Here is a 22,293-nt window from a genome sequence, read left to right on the forward strand (position 1 = left end):
GGGGTAACGGCATCCTCGGAACCTGAAAGACAACAAAGAAAATCAATACATGTATAGAAACTGAATGATAACCTACCTTTTAACCAGGTGCAGACAGAAATACAGCGAGCCGTAGATATTGACAGATGGATGGACCCTTGATGGAAAGATGCAACATCAGGGAGGGAAGGGGTAATGGAATCGTCTAAACCTGTAAGAAAACAAAGAAAATCAATACATGTTTAGAAACTGAATGATCACCTATCTGTTAGAAAGTAGCAAACAGATAGACAGCGAGCCGTAGACAGTGAGAGATGGATGGACCCTTGATGGACAGATGCACCATCAGGGAGGGAAGGGGTAACGGCATCCTCGGAACCAGAAAGACAACAAATAAAATCAATACATGTATAGAAACTGAATGATCACCTACCTGTTAGAGAGGTGCAAACAGATAGTCAGCAAGCCGTACACAGTGACAGATGGATGGACCCTTGATGGACAGATGCACAATCAGGGAGGGAAGGGATAACGGCATCTTCGGAACCTGTAAAACATCAAAGAAAATCAATACATGTTTAGAAACTGAATGATCACCTACCTGTTAACCAGGTGCAGACAGAAATCCAGCGAGCCATACACAGTGACAGATGGATGGACCCTTAATGGACATATGCAAAATCAGGGAGGGAAGGGGTAATGGCATCGTCTAAACCTGTAAGACAACAAAGAAAATCAATACATGTTTAGAAACTGAATGATCACCTACCTCTTAGAAAGTAGCAAACAGATAGACAGCAAGCCATACACAGTGACAGACGGATGGACCCTTGATGGACAGACGCAATATCAGGGAGGGAAGGGGTAACGGCATCGTCTAAACCTGTAAGACAACTAAGAAAATCAATACATGTATAAAACCTGAATGATTACCTACCTGTTAGATAGTAGCAAACAGATAGACAGCAAGCCGTAGACAGTGAGAGATGAATGGACCCTTGATGGACAGATGCACAATCAGGGAGGGAAGGGGTAACGGCATCCTCTAAACCTGTAAGACAACAAAGAAAATCAATACATGTACAAAACCTGAATGATTACCTACCTGTTAGATAGTAGCAAACAGATAGTCAGCAAGCCGTACACAGTGACAGATGGATGGACCCTTGATGGACAGATGCACCATCAGGGAGGGAAGGGGTAATGGCATCCTCGGAAACTGAAAGACAACAAATAAAATCAATACATGTATAAAAACTGAATGATCACCTACCTGTTAACCAGGTGCAGACAGATAGAAAGTGAGCCATACACAGTGACAGATGATTGGACCCTTGATGGACAGATGCACCATCAGGGAGGGAAGGGGTAACGGCATCCTCGGAAACTGAAAGACAACAAATAAAATCAATACATGTATAAAAACTGAATGATCACCTACCTGTTAACCAGGTGCAGACAGATATACAGCGAGCCGTACACAGTGGCAGATGGATGGACCCTTGATATACAGCTGCACCATCAGGGAGGGAAGGGGTAATGGCATCCTCTAAACCTGTAAGACAATAAAGAAAATCAATTCATGCATAGAAACTGAATGATCACCTACCTGTTAGACAGGTGCACACAGAAAGACAGCGAGTCGTACACAGTTGCAGATGGATGGACCCTTGATGGACAGACACAGTATCAGGGAGGGAAGGGGTAATGGCATCGTCTAAACCTGTAAGACAACAAAGAAGATCAATACATGTATAAAACCTGAATGATTACCTACCTGTTTGCTACTATCTAACAGATGGTCAGCAAGCCGTACACAGTGACAGATGGATGGACCCTTGATGGACAGATGCACAATCAGAGAGGGAAGGAGTAACAGCATCCTCGGAACCTGAAAGACAACAAAGAAAATAAATACATGTTTAGAAACTGAATGATCACCTACCTGTTAGAAAGTAGCAAACACATAGACAGCAAGCCGTACACAGTGACAGATGGATGGACCCTTGATGAACAGACGCACCATCAGGTAGGGATGGGGTAATGGCATCGTCTAAACCTGTAAGACAACAAAGAAAATCAATACATGTATAGAAACTGAATGATCACCTACCTGTTAGACAGTAGCAAACAGATAGACAGCGAGCCACAGACAGTGAGAGATGGATGGACCCTTGATGGACAGATGCACCATCAGGGAGGGAAGGGGTAACGGCATCCTCGGAACCTGAAAAACAACAAAGAAAATCAATACATGTATAGAAACTGAATGATCACCTACCTGTTAACCAGGTGCAGACAGATATACAGCGAGCCGTACACAGTGACAGACGGATGGACCCTTGATGGACAGATGCAATATCAGGGAGGGAAGGGGTAACGGCATCGTCTAAACCTGTAAGACAACAAAGAAAATCAATATATGTATAAAACCTGAATGATCACCTACCTGTTAGACAGGTGCAGACAGAAAGACAGCGTGCCGTACACAGTTGCAGATGGATGGACCCTTGATGGACAGACAATATCAGGGAGGAAAGGGGTAACGGCATCGTCTAAACCTGTAAGACAACAAAGAAAATCAATACATGTACAAAACCTGAATGATTACCTACCTGTTAACCAGGTGCAGACAGAAATACAGCGAGCCGTAGATATTGACAGATGGATGGACCCTTGATGGAAAGATGCAATATCAGGGAGGGAAGGGGTAATGGAATCGTCTAAACCTGAAAGAAAACAAAGAAAATCAATACATGTTTAGAAACTGAATGATCACCTATCTGTTAGAAAGTAGCAAACAGATAGACAGCGAGCCGGAGACAGTGAGAGATGGATGGACCCTTGATGGACAGATGCACAATCAGGTAGGGAAGGGGTAACGGCATCCTCGGAACCAGAAAGACAACAAATAAAATCAATACATGTATAGAAACTGAATGATCACCTACCTGTTAGAGAGGTGCAGACAGAAAGACAGCGTGCCGTACACAGTTGCAGATGGATGGACCCTTGATGGACAGACAATATCAGGGAGGAAAGGGGTAACGGCATCGTCTAAACCTGTAAGACAAAAAAGAAAACCAATACATGTATAAAACCTGAATGATTACCTACCTGTTAACCAGGTGCAGACAGAAATACAGTGAACCGTAGACAGTGACAGATGGATGGACCCTTGATGGACATATGCAAAATCAGGGAGGGAAGGGGTAATGGCATCGTCTAAACCTGTAAGACAACAAAGAAAATCAATACATGTTTAGAAACTGAATGATCACCTACCTCTTAGAAAGTAGCAAACAGATAGACAGCAAGCCGTACACAGTGACAGACGGATGGACCCTTGATGGACAGACGCAATATCAGGGAGGGAAGGGGTAACGGCATCGTCTAAACCTGTAAGACAACAAAGAAAATCAATACATGTATAAAACCTGAATGATTACCTACCTGTTAGACAGTAGCAAACAGATAGTCAGCAAGCCGTACACAGTGACACATGGATGGACCCTTGATGGACAGATGCACAATCAGGGAGGGAAGGGGTAATGGCATCGTCTAAACCTGTAAGACAACAAAGAAAATCAATACATGTATAGAACCTAAATGATCACCTACCTGTTAGACAGTAGCAAAGAGATAGACAGCAAGCCGTACACAGTGACAGATGGATGGACCCTTGATAAACAGACGCACCATCAGGGATGGAAGGGGTAATGGCATCCTCTAAACCTGTAAGACAACAAAGAAAATCAATAACTGTTTAGAAACTGAATGATCACCTATCTGTTAGAAAGTAGCAAACAGATAGACAGCAAGCCATACACAGTGACAGGCGGATGGACCCTTGATGGACAGATGCACAATCAGGGAGGGAAGGGGTAATGGAATCGTCTAAACCTGTAAGAAAACAAAGAAAATCAATACATGTTTAGAAACTGAATGATCACCTATCTGTTAGAAAGTAGCAAACAGATAGACAGCAAGCCGTAGACAGTGAGAGATGAATGGACCCTTGATGGACAGATGCACAATCAGGGAGGGAAGGGGTAACGGCATCCTCGGAACCAGAAAGACAACAAATAAAATCAATACATGTATAGAAACTGAATGATCACCTACCTGTTAGACAGGTGCAGACAGAAAGACAGCGTGCCGTACACAGTTGCAGATGGATGGACCCTTGATGGACAGACAATATCAGGGAGGGAAGGGGTAACGGCATTGTCTACACCTGTAAGACAACAAAGAAATTCAATACATGTATAAAATCTGAATGATTACCTACCTGTTAGATAGTAGCAAACAGATAGTCAGCAAGCCATACACAGTGACAGATGGATGGACCCTTGATGGACAGATGCACAATCAGGGAGGGAAGTGGTAACGGCATCTTCGGAACCTGTAAGACAACAAAGAAAATCAATACATGTATAGAAACTGAATGATCACCTACCTGTTAACCAGGTGCAGACAGATATACAGCGAGCCGTACACAGTGGCAGATGGATGGACCCTTGATAGACAGATGCACCATCAGGGAGAGAAGGGGTAATGGCATCGTCTAAACCTGTAAGACAACAAAGAAAATCAATAACTTTAGAAACTGAATGATCACCTACCTGTCAGAAAGTAGCAAACAGATAGACAGCAAGCCATACACAGTGACAGACGGATGGACCCTTGATGGACATATGCACAATCAGAGAGGGAAGGGGTAATGGCATCCTCTAAACCTGTAAGACAACAAAGAAAATCAATACATGTATAGAACCTGAATGATCACCTACCTGTTAGACAGTAGCAAACAGATACAGCAAGCCGTAGACAGTGAGAGATGAATGGACCCTTGATGGACAGATGCACAATCAGGGAGGGAAGGGGTAACGGCATCCTCGGAACCAGAAAGACAACAAATAAAATCAATACATGTATAGAAACTGAATGATCACCTACCTGTTAGACAGGTGCAGACAGAAAGACAGCGTGCCGTACACAGTTGCAGATGGATGGACCCTTGATGGACAGACAATATCAGGGAGGGAAGGGGTAACGGCATTGTCTACACCTGTAAGACAACAAAGAAATTCAATACATGTATAAAATCTGAATGATTACCTACCTGTTAGATAGTAGCAAACAGATAGTCAGCAAGCCGTACACAGTGACAGATGGATGGACCCTTGATGGACAGATGCACAATCAGGGAGGGAAGTGGTAACGGCATCTTCGGAACCTGTAAGACAACAAAGAAAATCAATACATGTATAGAAACTGAATGATCACCTACCTGTTAACCAGGTGCAGACAGATATACAGCAAGCCGTACACAGTGGCGGATGGATGGACCCTTGATAGACAGATGCACCATCATGGAGGGAAGGGGTAATGGCATCGTCTAAACCTGTAAGACAACAAAGAAAATCAATAACTTTAGAAACTGAATGATCACCTACCTGTCAGAAAGTAGCAAACAGATAGACAGCAAGCCATACACAGTGACAGACGGATGGACCCTTGATGGACATATGCACAATCAGAGAGGGAAGGGGTAATGGCATCGTCTAAACCTGTAAGACAACAAAGAAAATCAATACATGTTTAGAAACTGAATGATCACCTACCTCTTAGAAAGTAGCAAACAGATCGACAGCAAGCCATACACAGTGACAGACGGATGGACCCTTGATGGACAGACGCAATATCAGGGAGGGAAGGGGTAACGGCATCGTCTAAACCTGTAAGACAACTAAGAAAATCAATACATGTATAAAACCTGAATGATTACCTACCTGTTAGATAGTAGCAAACAGATAGACAGCAAGCCGTACACAGTGACAGAAGGATGGAACCTTGATGGACAGATGCACAATCAGAGAGGGAAGGAGTAACGGCATCCTCGGAACCTGAAAGACAACAAAGAAAATCAATACATGTATAAAACCTGAATGATAACCTACCTGTTAGACAGTAGCAGTCAGATAGAAAGTGAGCCGTACACAGTGACAGATGATTGGACCCTTGATGGAAAGATGCACCATCAGGGAAGGAAGGGGTAACGGCATCCTCGGAACCTGAAAGACAACAAAGAAAATCAATACATGTATAGAAACTGAATGATCACCTACCTGTTAACCAGGTGCAGACAGATAGTCAGCAAGCCGTACACAGTTGCGGATGGATGTACCCTTGATGGACAGACAATATCAGGGAGGGAAGGGGTAACGGCATTGTCTACACCTGTAAGACAACAAAGAAATTCAATACATGTATAAAATCTGAATGATTACCTACCTGTTAGATAGTAGCAAACAGATAGTCAGCAAGCCGTACACAGTGACAGATGGATGGACCCTTGATGGACAGATGCACAATCAGGGAAGGAAGTGGTAACGGCATCTTCGGAACCTGTAAGACAACAAAGAAAATCAATACATGTATAGAAACTGAATGATCACCTACCTGTTAACCAGGTGCAGACAGATATACAGCGAGCCGTACACAGTGGCAGATGGATGGACCCTTGATAGACAGATGCACCATCAGGGAGAGAAGGGGTAATGGCATCGTCTAAACCTGTAAGACAACAAAGAAAATCAATAACTTTAGAAACTGAATGATCACCTACCTGTCAGAAAGTAGCAAACAGATAGACAGCAAGCCATACACAGTGACAGACGGATGGACCCTTGATGGACAGATGCACAATCAGGGAGGGAAGGGGTAACGGCATCCTCGGAACCTGAAAGACAACAAAGAAAATCAATACATGTATAGAAACTGAATGATAACCTACCTTTTAACCAGGTGCAGACAGAAATACAGCGAGCCGTAGATATTGACAGATGGATGGACCCTTGATGGAAAGATGCAACATCAGGGAGGGAAGGGGAAATGGAATCGTCTAAACCTGTAAGAAAACAAAGAAAATCAATACATGTTTAGAAACTGAATGATCACCTATCTGTTAGAAAGTAGCAAACAGATAGACAGCGAGCCGTAGACAGTGAGAGATGGATGGACCCTTGATGGACAGATGCACCATCAGGGAGGGAAGGGGTAACGGCATCCTCGGAACCAGAAAGACAACAAATAAAATCAATACATGTATAGAAACTGAATGATCACCTACCTGTTAGAGAGGTGCAAACAGATAGTCAGCAAGCCGTACACAGTGACAGATGGATGGACCCTTGATGGACAGATGCACAATCAGGGAGGGAAGGGATAACGGCATCTTCGGAACCTGTAAGACATCAAAGAAAATCAATACATGTTTAGAAACTGAATGATCACCTACCTGTTAACCAGGTGCAGACAGAAATCCAGCGAGCCATACACAGTGACAGATGGATGGACCCTTAATGGACATATGCAAAATCAGGGAGGGAAGGGGTAATGGCATCGTCTAAACCTGTAAGACAACAAAGAAAATCAATACATGTTTAGAAACTGAATGATCACCTACCTCTTAGAAAGTAGCAAACAGATAGACAGCAAGCCATACACAGTGACAGACGGATGGACCCTTGATGGACAGACGCAATATCAGGGAGGGAAGGGGTAACGGCATCGTCTAAACCTGTAAGACAACTAAGAAAATCAATACATTTATAAAACCTGAATGATTACCTACCTGTTAGATAGTAGCAAACAGATAGACAGCAAGCCGTACACAGTGACAGATGGATGGAACCTTGATGGACAGATGCACAATCAGAGAGGGAAGGGGTAACGGCATCCTCGGAACCTGAAAGACAACAAAGAAAATCAATACATGTATAAAACCTGAATGATAACCTACCTGTTAGACAGTAGCAGTCAGATAGAAAGTGAGCCGTACACAGTGACAGATGATTGGACCCTTGATGGAAAGATGCACCATCAGGGAAGGAAGGGGTAACGGCATCCTCGGAACCTGAAAGACAACAAAGAAAATCAATACATGTATAGAAACTGAATGATCACCTACCTGTTAACCAGGTGCAGACAGATAGTCAGCAAGCCGTACACAGTGGCAGATGGATGGACCCTTGATAGACAGATGCACCATCAGGGAGGGAGGGGGTAATGGCATCGTCTAAACCTGTAAGACAACAAAGAAAATCAATAAATGTTTAGAAACTGAATGATCACCTACCTGTTAGAAAGTAGCAAACAGATAGACAGCAAGCCATACACAGTGACAGGCGGATGGACCCTTGATGGACAGATGCACAATCAGAGAGGGAAGGGGTAACGGCATCCTCGGAACCTGAAAGACAACAAAGAAAATCAATACATGTATAGAAACTGAATGATAACCTATCTTTTAACCAGGTGCAGACAGAAATACAGCGAGCCGTAGATATTGACAGATGGATGGACCCTTGATGGAAAGATGCAACATCAGGGAGGGAAGGGGTAATGGAATCGTCTAAACCTGTAAGAAAACAAAAAAAATCAATACATGTTTAGAAACTGAATGATCACCTATCTGTTAGAAAGTAGCAAACAGATAGACAGCAAGCCGTAGACAGTGAGAGATGAATGGACCCTTGATGGACAGATGCACAATCAGGGAGGGAAGGGGTAACGGCATCCTCGGAACCAGAAAGACAACAAATAAAATCAATACATGTATAGAAACGGAATGATCACCTACCTGTTAGACAGGTGCAGACAGAAAGACAGCGTGCCGTACACAGTTGTAGATGGATGGACCCTTGATGGACAGACAATATCAGGGAGGGAAGGGGTAACGGCATCGTCTACACCTGTAAGACAACAAAGAAATTCAATACATGTATAAAATCTGAATGATTACCTACCTGTTAGATAGTAGCAAACAGATAGTCAGCAAGCCGTACACAGTGACAGATGGATGGACCCTTGATGGACAGATGCACAATCAGGGAGGGAAGGGGTAACGGCATCTTCGGAACCTGTAAGACAACAAAGAAAATCAATACATGTTTAGAAACTGAATGATCACCTACCTGTTAACCAGGTGCAGACAGAAATACAGTGAACCATAGACAGTGACAGATGGATGGACCCTTGATGGACAGACGCAATATCAGGGAGGGAAGGGGTAACGGCATCGTCTAAACCTGTAAGACAACAAAGAAAATCAATACATGTTTAGAAACTGAATGATCACCTACCTGTTAGAAAGTAGCAAACAGATAGACAGCAAGCCGTACACAGTGACACATGGATGGACCCTTGATGGACAGATGCACAATCAGGGAGGGAAGGGGTAACGGCATCCTCAGAATCTGATAGACAACAAAGAAAATCAATACATGTATAGAAACTGAATGATCACTTACCTGTTAACCAGGTGCAGACAGAAATCCAGCGAGCCATACACAGTGGCAGATGGATGGACCCTTGATGGACAGATGCACAATCAGGGAGGGAAGGGGTAATGGCATCGTCTAAACCTCTAAGACAACAAAGAAAATCAATACATGTATAGCACCTAAATGATCACCTACCTGTTAGACAGTAGCAAAGAGATAGACAGCAAGCCGTACACAGTGACAGATGGATGGACCCTTGATGAACAGACGCACCATCAGGTAGGGATGGGGCAATGGCATCGTCTAAACCTGTAAGACAACAAAGAAAATCAATACATGTTTAGAAACTGAATGATCACCTACCTGTTAGAAAGTAGCAAACAGATAGACAGCAAGCCATACATAGTGACAGACGGATGGACCCTTGATGGACAGATGCACAATCAGGGAGTGAAGGGGTAACGGCATCCTCGGAACCTGAAAGACAACAAAGAAAATCAATACATGTATAGAAACTAAATGATAACCTACCTTTTAACCAGGTGCAGACAGAAATACAGCGAGCCGTAGATATTGACAGATGGATGGACCTTTGATGGAAAGATGCAACATCAGGGAGGGAAGGGGTAATGGAATCGTCTAAACCTGTAAGAAAACAAAGAAAATCAATACATGTTTAGAAACTGAATGATCACCTATCTGTTAGAAAGTAGCAAACAGATAGACAGCGAGCCGTAGACAGTGAGAGATGGATGGACCCTTGATGGACAGATGCACAATCAGGGAGGGAAGGGGTAACGGCATCCTCGGAACCAGAAAGACAACAAATAAAATCAATACATGTATAGAAACTGAATGATTACCTACCTGTTAACCAGGTGCAGACAGAAATACAGCGAGCCGTACACAGTGGCAGATGGATGGACCCTTGATAGACAGATGCACCATCAGGGAGGGAAGGGGTAATGGCATCCTCTAATCCTGAAAGACAACAAAGAAAATCAATTCATGCATAGAAACTGAATGATCACCTACCTGTTAGACAGGTGCACACAGAAAGACAGCGAGTCGTACACAGTTGCAGATGGATGGACCCTTGTTCGACAGACACAAAATCAGGGAGGGAAGGGGTAACGGCATCGTCCACACCTGTAAGACAACAAAGAAAATCAATACATGTTTAGAAACTGAATGATCACCTACCTGTTAGACAGTAGCAGACAGATAGAAAGTGAGCCGTACACAGCGACAGATGATTGGACCCTTGATGGACAGATGCACCATCAGGGAGGGAAGGGGTAACGGCATCCTCGGAACCTGAAAGACAACAAAGAAAATCAATACATGTATAGAAACTGAATGATCACCTACCTGTTAACCAGGTGCAGACAGATAGTCAGCAAGCCGTACACAGTGGCGGATGGATGGACCCTTGATAGACATATGCACCATCAGGGAGGGAAGGGGTAATGGCATCGTCTAAACCTGTAAGACAACAAAGAAAATCAATAACTGTTTAGAAACTGAATGATCACCTACCTGTTAGAAAGTAGCAAACAGATAGACAGCAAGCCATACACAGTGACAGGCGGATGGACCCTTGATGGACAGATGCACAATCAGGGAGGGAAGGGGTAATGGAATCGTCTAAACCTGTAAGAAAACAAAGAAAATCAATACATGTTTAGAAACTGAATGATCACCTATCTGTTAGAAAGTAGCAAACAGATAGACAGCAAGCCGTAGACAGTGAGAGATGAATGGACCCTTGATGGACAGATGCACAATCAGGGAGGGAAGGGGTAACGGCATCCTCGGAACCAGAAAGACAACAAATAAAATCAATACATGTATAGAAACTGAATGATCACCTACCTGTTAGACAGGTGCAGACAGAAAGACAGCGTGCCGTACACAGTTGCAGATGGATGGACCCTTGATGGACAGACAATATCAGGGAGGGAAGGGGTAACGGCATTGTCTACACCTGTAAGACAACAAAGAAATTCAATACATGTATAAAATCTGAATGATTACCTACCTGTTAGATAGTAGCAAACAGATAGTCAGCAAGCCGTACACAGTGACAGATGGATGGACCCTTGATGGACAGATGCACAATCAGGGAGGGAAGGGGTAACGGCATCTTCGGAACCTGTAAGACAACAAAGAAAATCAATACATGTATAGAAACTGAATGATCACCTACCTGTTAACCAGGTGCAGACAGATATACAGCGAGCCGTACACAGTGGCAGATGGATGGACCCTTGATAGACAGATGCACCATCAGGGAGAGAAGGGGTAATGGCATCGTGTAAACCTGTAAGACAACAAAGAAAATCAATAACTTTAGAAACTGAATGATCACCTACCTGTTAGAAAGTAGCAAACAGATAGACAGCAAGCCATACACAGTGACAGACGGATGGACCCTTGATGGACATATGCACAATCAGAGAGGGAAGGGGTAATGGCATCGTCTAAACCTGTAAGACAACAAAGAAAATCAATACATGTTTAGAAACTGAATGATCACCTACCTCTTAGAAAGTAGCAAACAGATAGACAGCAAGCCATACACAGTGACAGACGGATGGACCCTTGATGGACAGACGCAATATCAGGGAGGGAAGGGGTAACGGCATCGTCTAAACCTGTAAGACAACTAAGAAAATCAATACATGTATAAAACCTGAATGATTACCTACCTGTTAGATAGTAGCAAACAGATAGACAGCAAGCCGTACACAGTGACAGATGGATGGAACCTTGATGGACAGATGCACAATCAGAGAGGGAAGGAGTAACGGCATCCTCGGAACCTGAAAGACAACAAAGAAAATCAATACATGTATAAAACCTGAATGATAACCTACCTGTTAGACAGTAGCAGTCAGATAGAAAGTGAGCCGTACACAGTGACAGATGATTGGACCCTTGATGGAAAGATGCACCATCAGGGAAGGAAGGGGTAACGGCATCCTCGGAACCTGAAAGACAACAAAGAAAATCAATACATGTATAGAAACTGAATGATCACCTACCTGTTAACCAGGTGCAGACAGATAGTCAGCAAGCCGTACACAGTGGCGGATGGATGGACCCTTGATAGACAGATGCACCATCAGGGAGGGAAGGGGTAATGGCATCGTCTAAACCTGTAAGACAACAAAGAAAATCAATAACTGTTTAGAAACTGAATGATCACCTACCTGTTAGAAAGTAGCAAACAGATAGACAGCAAGCCATACACAGTGACAGGCGGATGGACCCTTGATGGACAGATGCACAATCAGGGAGGGAAGGGGTAATGGAATCGTCTAAACCTGTAAGAAAACAAAGAAAATCAATACATGTTTAGAAACTGAATGATCACCTATCTGTTAGAAAGTAGCAAACAGATAGACAGCAAGCCGTAGACAGTGAGAGATGAATGGACCCTTGATGGACAGATGCACAATCAGGGAGGGAAGGGGTAAAAGCATCCTCGGAACCAGAAAGACAACAAATAAAATCAATACATGTATAGAAACTGAATGATCACCTACCTGTTAGACAGGTGCAGACAGAAAGACAGCGTGCCGTACACAGTTGCAGATGGATGGACCCTTGATGGACAGACAATATCAGGGAGGCAAGGGGTAACGGCATCGTCTACACCTGTAAGACAACAAAGAAATTCAATACATGTATAAAATCTGAATGATTACCTACCTGTTAGATAGTAGCAAACAGATAGTCAGCAAGCCGTACACAGTGACAGATGGATGGACCCTTGATGGACAGATGCACAATCAGGGAGGGAAGGGGTAACGGCATCTTCGGAACCTGTAAGACAACAAAGAAAATCAATACATGTTTAGAAACTGAATGATCACCTACCTGTTAACCAGGTGCAGACAGAAATACAGTGAACCGTAGACAGTGACAGATGGATGGACCCTTGATGGACATATGCAACATCAGGGAGGGAAGGGGTAATGGCATCGTCTAAACCTGTAAGACAACAAAGAAAATCAATACATGTTTAGAAACTGAATGATCACCTACCTCTTAGAAAGTAGCAAACAGATAGACAGCAAGCCGTACACAGTGACAGACGGATGGACCCTTGATGGACAGACGCAATATCAGGGAGGGAAGGGGTAACGGCATCGTCTAAACCTGTAAGACAACAAAGAAAATCAATACATGTATAAAACCTGAATGATTACCTACCTGTTAGACAGTAGCAAACAGATAGTCAGCAAGCCGTACACAGTGACACATGGATGGACCCTTGATGGACAGATGCACAATCAGGGAGGGAAGGGGTAACGGCATCCTCAGAATCTGATAGACAACAAAGAAAATAAATACATGTATAGAAACTGAATGATCACTTACCTGTTAACCAGGTGCAGACAGAAATCCAGCGAGCCATACACAGTGGCAGATGGATGGACCCTTGATGGACAGATGCACAATCAGGGAGGGAAGGGGTAATGGCATCGTCTAAACCTCTAAGACAACAAAGAAAATCAATACATGTATAGCACCTAAATGATCACCTACCTGTTAGACAGTAGCAAAGAGATAGACAGCAAGCCGTACACAGTGACAGATGGAAGGACCCTTGATAAACAGACGCACCATCAGGGAGGGAAGGGGTAATGGCATCCTCTAAACCTGTAAGACAACAAAGAAAATCAATAACTGTTTAGAAACTGAATGATCACCTACCTGTTAGACAGTAGCAATCAGATAGACAGCAAGCCGTACACAGTGACAGATGGATGGACCCTTGATGAACAGACGCACCATCAGGTAGGGATGGGGCAATGGCATCGTCTAAACCTGTAAGACAACAAAGAAAATCAATACATGTTTAGAAACTGAATGATCACCTACCTGTTAGAAAGTAGCAAACAGATAGACAGCAAGCCATACACAGTGACAGACGGATGGACCCTTGATGGACAGATGCACAATCAGGGAGGGAAGGGGTAACGGCATCCTCGGAACCTGAAAGACAACAAAGAAAATCAATACATGTATAGAAACTAAATGATAACCTACCTTTTAACCAGGTGCAGACAGATAGAAAGTGAGCCGTACACAGTGACAGATGATTGGACCCTTGATGGAAAGATGCACCATCAGGGAAGGAAGGGGTAACGGCATCCTCGGAACCTGAAAGACAACAAAGAAAATCAATACATGTATAGAAACTGAATGATCACCTACCTGTTAACCAGGTGCAGACAGATAGTCAGCAAGCCGTACACAGTGGCGGATGGATGGACCCTTGATAGACAGATGCACCATCAGGGAGGGAAGGGGTAATGGCATCGTCTAAACCTGTAAGACAACAAAGAAAATCAATAACTGTTTAGAAACTGAATGATCACCTACCTGTTAGAAAGTAGCAAACAGATAGACAGCAAGCCATACACAGTGACAGGCGGATGGACCCTTGATGGACAGATGCACAATCAGGGAGGGAAGGGGTAATGGAATCGTCTAAACCTGTAAGAAAACAAAGAAAATCAATACATGTTTAGAAACTGAATGATCACCTATCTGTTAGAAAGTAGCAAACAGATAGACAGCAAGCCGTAGACAGTGAGAGATGAATGGACCCTTGATGGACAGATGCACAATCAGGGAGGGAAGGGGTAACGGCATCCTCGGAACCAGAAAGACAACAAATAAAATCAATACATGTATAGAAACTGAATGATCACCTACCTGTTAGACAGGTGCAGACAGAAAGACAGCGTGCCGTACACAGTTGCAGATGGATGGACCCTTGATGGACAGACAATATCAGGGAGGGAAGGGGTAACGGCATCGTCTACACCTGTAAGACAACAAAGAAATTCAATACATGTATAAAATCTGAATGATTACCTACCTGTTAACCAGGTGCAGACAGATAGTCAGCAAGCCGTACACAGTGACAGATGGATGGACCCTTGATGGACAGATGCACAATCAGGGAGGGAAGGGGTAACGGCATCTTCGGAACCTGTAAGACAACAAAGAAAATCAATACATGTTTAGAAACTGAATGATCACCTACCTGTTAACCAGGTGCAGACAGAAATACAGTGAACCGTAGACAGTGACAGATGGATGGACCCTTGATGGACATATGCAACATCAGGGAGGGAAGGGGTAATGGCATCGTCTAAACCTGTAAGACAACAAAGAAAATCAATACATGTTTAGAAACTGAATGATCACCTACCTCTTAGAAAGTAGCAAACAGATAGACAGCAAGCCATACACAGTGACAGACGGATGGACCCTTGATGGACAGACGCAATATCAGGGAGGGAAGGGGTAACGGCATCGTCTAAACCTGTAAGACAACTAAGAAAATCAATACATTTATAAAACCTGAATGATTACCTACCTGTTAGATAGTAGCAAACAGATAGACAGCAAGCCATACACAGTGACAGATGGATGGAACCTTGATGGACAGATGCACAATCAGAGAGGGAAGGGGTAACGGCATCCTCGGAACCTGAAAGACAACAAAGAAAATCAATACATGTATAAAACCTGAATGATAACCTACCTGTTAGACAGTAGCAGTCAGATAGAAAGTGAGCCGTACACAGTGACAGATGATTGGACCCTTGATGGAAAGATGCACCATCAGGGAAGGAAGGGGTAACGGCATCCTCGGAACCTGAAAGACAACAAAGAAAATCAATACATGTATAGAAACTGAATGATCACCTACCTGTTAGAAAGTAGCAAACAGATAGACAGCAAGCCATACATAGTGACAGACGGATGGACCCTTGATGGACAGATGCACAATCAGGGAGTGAAGGGGTAACGGCATCCTCGGAACCTGAAAGACAACAAAGAAAATCAATACATGTATAGAAACTAAATGATAACCTACCTTTTAACCAGGTGCAGACAGAAATACAGCGAGCCGTAGATATTGACAGATGGATGGACCTTTGATGGAAAGATGCAACATCAGGGAGGGAAGGGGTAATGGAATCGTCTAAACCTGTAAGAAAACAAAGAAAATCAATACATGTTTAGAAACTGAATGATCACCTATCTGTTAGAAAGTAGCAAACAGATAGACAGCGAGCCGTAGACAGTGAGAGATGGATGGACCCTTGATGGACAGATGCACAATCAGGGAGGGAAGGGGTAACGGCATCCTCGGAACCAGAAAGACAACAAATAAAATCAATACATGTATAGAAACTGAATGATTACCTACCTGTTAACCAGGTGCAGACAGAAATACAGCGAGCCGTACACAGTGGCAGATGGATGGACCCTTGATAGACAGATGCACCATCAGGGAGGGAAGGGGTAATGGCATCCTCTAATCCTGAAAGACAACAAAGAAAATCAATTCATGCATAGAAACTGAATGATCACCTACCTGTTAGACAGGTGCACACAGAAAGACAGCGAGTCGTACACAGTTGCAGATGGATGGACCCTTGTTCGACAGACACAAAATCAGGGAGGGAAGGGGTAACGGCATCGTCCACACCTGTAAGACAACAAAGAAAATCAATACATGTTTAGAAACTGAATGATCACCTACCTGTTAGACAGTAGCAGACAGATAGAAAGTGAGCCGTACACAGCGACAGATGATTGGACCCTTGATGGACAGATGCACCATCAGGGAGGGAAGGGGTAACGGCATCCTCGGAACCTGAAAGACAACAAAGAAAATCAATACATGTATAGAAACTGAATGATCACCTACCTGTTAACCAGGTGCAGACAGATAGTCAGCAAGCCGTACACAGTGGCGGATGGATGGACCCTTGATAGACATATGCACCATCAGGGAGGGAAGGGGTAATGGCATCGTCTAAACCTGTAAGACAACAAAGAAAATCAATAACTGTTTAGAAACTGAATGATCACCTACCTGTTAGAAAGTAGCAAACAGATAGACAGCAAGCCATACACAGTGACAGGCGGATGGACCCTTGATGGACAGATGCACAATCAGGGAGGGAAGGGGTAATGGAATCGTCTAAACCTGTAAGAAAACAAAGAAAATCAATACATGTTTAGAAACTGAATGATCACCTATCTGTTAGAAAGTAGCAAACAGATAGACAGCAAGCCGTAGACAGTGAGAGATGAATGGACCCTTGATGGACAGATGCACAATCAGGGAGGGAAGGGGTAACGGCATCCTCGGAACCAGAAAGACAACAAATAAAATCAATACATGTATAGAAACTGAATGATCACCTACCTGTTAGACAGGTGCAGACAGAAAGACAGCGTGCCGTACACAGTTGCAGATGGATGGACCCTTGATGGACAGACAATATCAGGGAGGGAAGGGGTAACGGCATTGTCTACACCTGTAAGACAACAAAGAAATTCAATACATGTATAAAATCTGAATGATTACCTACCTGTTAGATAGTAGCAAACAGATAGTCAGCAAGCCGTACACAGTGACAGATGGATGGACCCTTGATGGACAGATGCACAATCAGGGAGGGAAGGGGTAACGGCATCTTCGGAACCTGTAAGACAACAAAGAAAATCAATACATGTATAGAAACTGAATGATCACCTACCTGTTAACCAGGTGCAGACAGATATACAGCGAGCCGTACACAGTGGCAGATGGATGGACCCTTGATAGACAGATGCACCATCAGGGAGAGAAGGGGTAATGGCATCGTGTAAACCTGTAAGACAACAAAGAAAATCAATAACTTTAGAAACTGAATGATCACCTACCTGTTAGAAAGTAGCAAACAGATAGACAGCAAGCCATACACAGTGACAGACGGATGGACCCTTGATGGACATATGCACAATCAGAGAGGGAAGGGGTAATGGCATCGTCTAAACCTGTAAGACAACAAAGAAAATCAATACATGTTTAGAAACTGAATGATCACCTACCTCTTAGAAAGTAGCAAACAGATAGACAGCAAGCCATACACAGTGACAGACGGATGGACCCTTGATGGACAGACGCAATATCAGGGAGGGAAGGGGTAACGGCATCGTCTAAACCTGTAAGACAACTAAGAAAATCAATACATGTATAAAACCTGAATGATTACCTACCTGTTAGATAGTAGCAAACAGATAGACAGCAAGCCGTACACAGTGACAGATGGATGGAACCTTGATGGACAGATGCACAATCAGAGAGGGAAGGAGTAACGGCATCCTCGGAACCTGAAAGACAACAAAGAAAATCAATACATGTATAAAACCTGAATGATAACCTACCTGTTAGACAGTAGCAGTCAGATAGAAAGTGAGCCGTACACAGTGACAGATGATTGGACCCTTGATGGAAAGATGCACCATCAGGGAAGGAAGGGGTAACGGCATCCTCGGAACCTGAAAGACAACAAAGAAAATCAATACATGTATAGAAACTGAATGATCACCTACCTGTTAACCAGGTGCAGACAGATAGTCAGCAAGCCGTACACAGTGGCGGATGGATGGACCCTTGATAGACAGATGCACCATCAGGGAGGGAAGGGGTAATGGCATCGTCTAAACCTGTAAGACAACAAAGAAAATCAATAACTGTTTAGAAACTGAATGATCACCTACCTGTTAGAAAGTAGCAAACAGATAGACAGCAAGCCATACACAGTGACAGGCGGATGGACCCTTGATGGACAGATGCACAATCAGGGAGGGAAGGGGTAATGGAATCGTCTAAACCTGTAAGAAAACAAAGAAAATCAATACATGTTTAGAAACTGAATGATCACCTATCTGTTAGAAAGTAGCAAACAGATAGACAGCAAGCCGTAGACAGTGAGAGATGAATGGACCCTTGATGGACAAATGCACAATCAGGGAGGGAAGGGGTAAAAGCATCCTCGGAACCAGAAAGACAACAAATAAAATCAATACATGTATAGAAACTGAATGATCACCTACCTGTTAGACAGGTGCAGACAGAAAGACAGCGTGCCGTACACAGTTGCAGATGGATGGACCCTTGATGGACAGACAATATCAGGGAGGCAAGGGGTAACGGCATCGTCTACACCTGTAAGACAACAAAGAAATTCAATACATGTATAAAATCTGAATGATTACCTACCTGTTAGATAGTAGCAAACAGATAGTCAGCAAGCCGTACACAGTGACAGATGGATGGACCCTTGATGGACAGATGCACAATCAGGGAGGGAAGGGGTAACGGCATCTTCGGAACCTGTAAGACAACAAAGAAAATCAATACATGTTTAGAAACTGAATGATCACCTACCTGTTAACCAGGTGCAGACAGAAATACAGTGAACCGTAGACAGTGACAGATGGATGGACCCTTGATGGACATATGCAACATCAGGGAGGGAAGGGGTAATGGCATCGTCTAAACCTGTAAGACAACAAAGAAAATCAATACATGTTTAGAAACTGAATGATCACCTACCTCTTAGAAAGTAGCAAACAGATAGACAGCAAGCCGTACACAGTGACAGACGGATGGACCCTTGATGGACAGACGCAATATCAGGGAGGGAAGGGGTAACGGCATCGTCTAAACCTGTAAGACAACAAAGAAAATCAATACATGTATAAAACCTGAATGATTACCTACCTGTTAGACAGTAGCAAACAGATAGTCAGCAAGCCGTACACAGTGACACATGGATGGACCCTTGATGGACAGATGCACAATCAGGGAGGGAAGGGGTAACGGCATCCTCAGAATCTGATAGACAACAAAGAAAATAAATACATGTATAGAAACTGAATGATCACTTACCTGTTAACCAGGTGCAGACAGAAATCCAGCGAGCCATACACAGTGGCAGATGGATGGACCCTTGATGGACAGATGCACAATCAGGGAGGGAAGGGGTAATGGCATCGTCTAAACCTCTAAGACAACAAAGAAAATCAATACATGTATAGCACCTAAATGATCACCTACCTGTTAGACAGTAGCAAAGAGATAGACAGCAAGCCGTACACAGTGACAGATGGAAGGACCCTTGATAAACAGACGCACCATCAGGGAGGGAAGGGGTAATGGCATCCTCTAAACCTGTAAGACAACAAAGAAAATCAATAACTGTTTAGAAACTGAATGATCACCTACCTGTTAGACAGTAGCAATCAGATAGACAGCAAGCCGTACACAGTGACAGATGGATGGACCCTTGATGAACAGACGCACCATCAGGTAGGGATGGGGCAATGGCATCGTCTAAACCTGTAAGACAACAAAGAAAATCAATACATGTTTAGAAACTGAATGATCACCTACCTGTTAGAAAGTAGCAAACAGATAGACAGCAAGCCATACACAGTGACAGACGGATGGACCCTTGATGGACAGATGCACAATCAGGGAGGGAAGGGGTAACGGCATCCTCGGAACCTGAAAGACAACAAAGAAAATCAATACATGTATAGAAACTAAATGATAACCTACCTTTTAACCAGGTGCAGACAGATAGAAAGTGAGCCGTACACAGTGACAGATGATTGGACCCTTGATGGAAAGATGCACCATCAGGGAAGGAAGGGGTAACGGCATCCTCGGAACCTGAAAGACAACAAAGAAAATCAATACATGTATAGAAACTGAATGATCACCTACCTGTTAACCAGGTGCAGACAGATAGTCAGCAAGCCGTACACAGTGGCGGATGGATGGACCCTTGATAGACAGATGCACCATCAGGGAGGGAAGGGGTAATGGCATCGTCTAAACCTGTAAGACAACAAAGAAAATCAATAACTGTTTAGAAACTGAATGATCACCTACCTGTTAGAAAGTAGCAAACAGATAGACAGCAAGCCATACACAGTGACAGGCGGATGGACCCTTGATGGACAGATGCACAATCAGGGAGGGAAGGGGTAATGGAATCGTCTAAACCTGTAAGAAAACAAAGAAAATCAATACATGTTTAGAAACTGAATGATCACCTATCTGTTAGAAAGTAGCAAACAGATAGACAGCAAGCCGTAGACAGTGAGAGATGAATGGACCCTTGATGGACAGATGCACAATCAGGGAGGGAAGGGGTAACGGCATCCTCGGAACCAGAAAGACAACAAATAAAATCAATACATGTATAGAAACTGAATGATCACCTACCTGTTAGACAGGTGCAGACAGAAAGACAGCGTGCCGTACACAGTTGCAGATGGATGGACCCTTGATGGACAGACAATATCAGGGAGGGAAGGGGTAACGGCATCGTCTACACCTGTAAGACAACAAAGAAATTCAATACATGTATAAAATCTGAATGATTACCTACCTGTTAACCAGGTGCAGACAGATAGTCAGCAAGCCGTACACAGTGACAGATGGATGGACCCTTGATGGACAGATGCACAATCAGGGAGGGAAGGGGTAACGGCATCTTCGGAACCTGTAAGACAACAAAGAAAATCAATACATGTTTAGAAACTGAATGATCACCTACCTGTTAACCAGGTGCAGACAGAAATACAGTGAACCGTAGACAGTGACAGATGGATGGACCCTTGATGGACATATGCAACATCAGGGAGGGAAGGGGTAATGGCATCGTCTAAACCTGTAAGACAACAAAGAAAATCAATACATGTTTAGAAACTGAATGATCACCTACCTCTTAGAAAGTAGCAAACAGATAGACAGCAAGCCATACACAGTGACAGACGGATGGACCCTTGATGGACAGACGCAATATCAGGGAGGGAAGGGGTAACGGCATCGTCTAAACCTGTAAGACAACTAAGAAAATCAATACATTTATAAAACCTGAATGATTACCTACCTGTTAGATAGTAGCAAACAGATAGACAGCAAGCCGTACACAGTGACAGATGGATGGAACCTTGATGGACAGATGCACAATCAGAGAGGGAAGGGGTAACGGCATCCTCGGAACCTGAAAGACAACAAAGAAAATCAATACATGTATAAAACCTGAATGATAACCTACCTGTTAGACAGTAGCAGTCAGATAGAAAGTGAGCCGTACACAGTGACAGATGATTGGACCCTTGATGGAAAGATGCA

This window comes from Salminus brasiliensis, chromosome 3, assembly GCF_030463535.1.
Source record: "Salminus brasiliensis chromosome 3, fSalBra1.hap2, whole genome shotgun sequence".
NCBI lineage: Eukaryota > Metazoa > Chordata > Actinopteri > Characiformes > Bryconidae > Salminus > Salminus brasiliensis.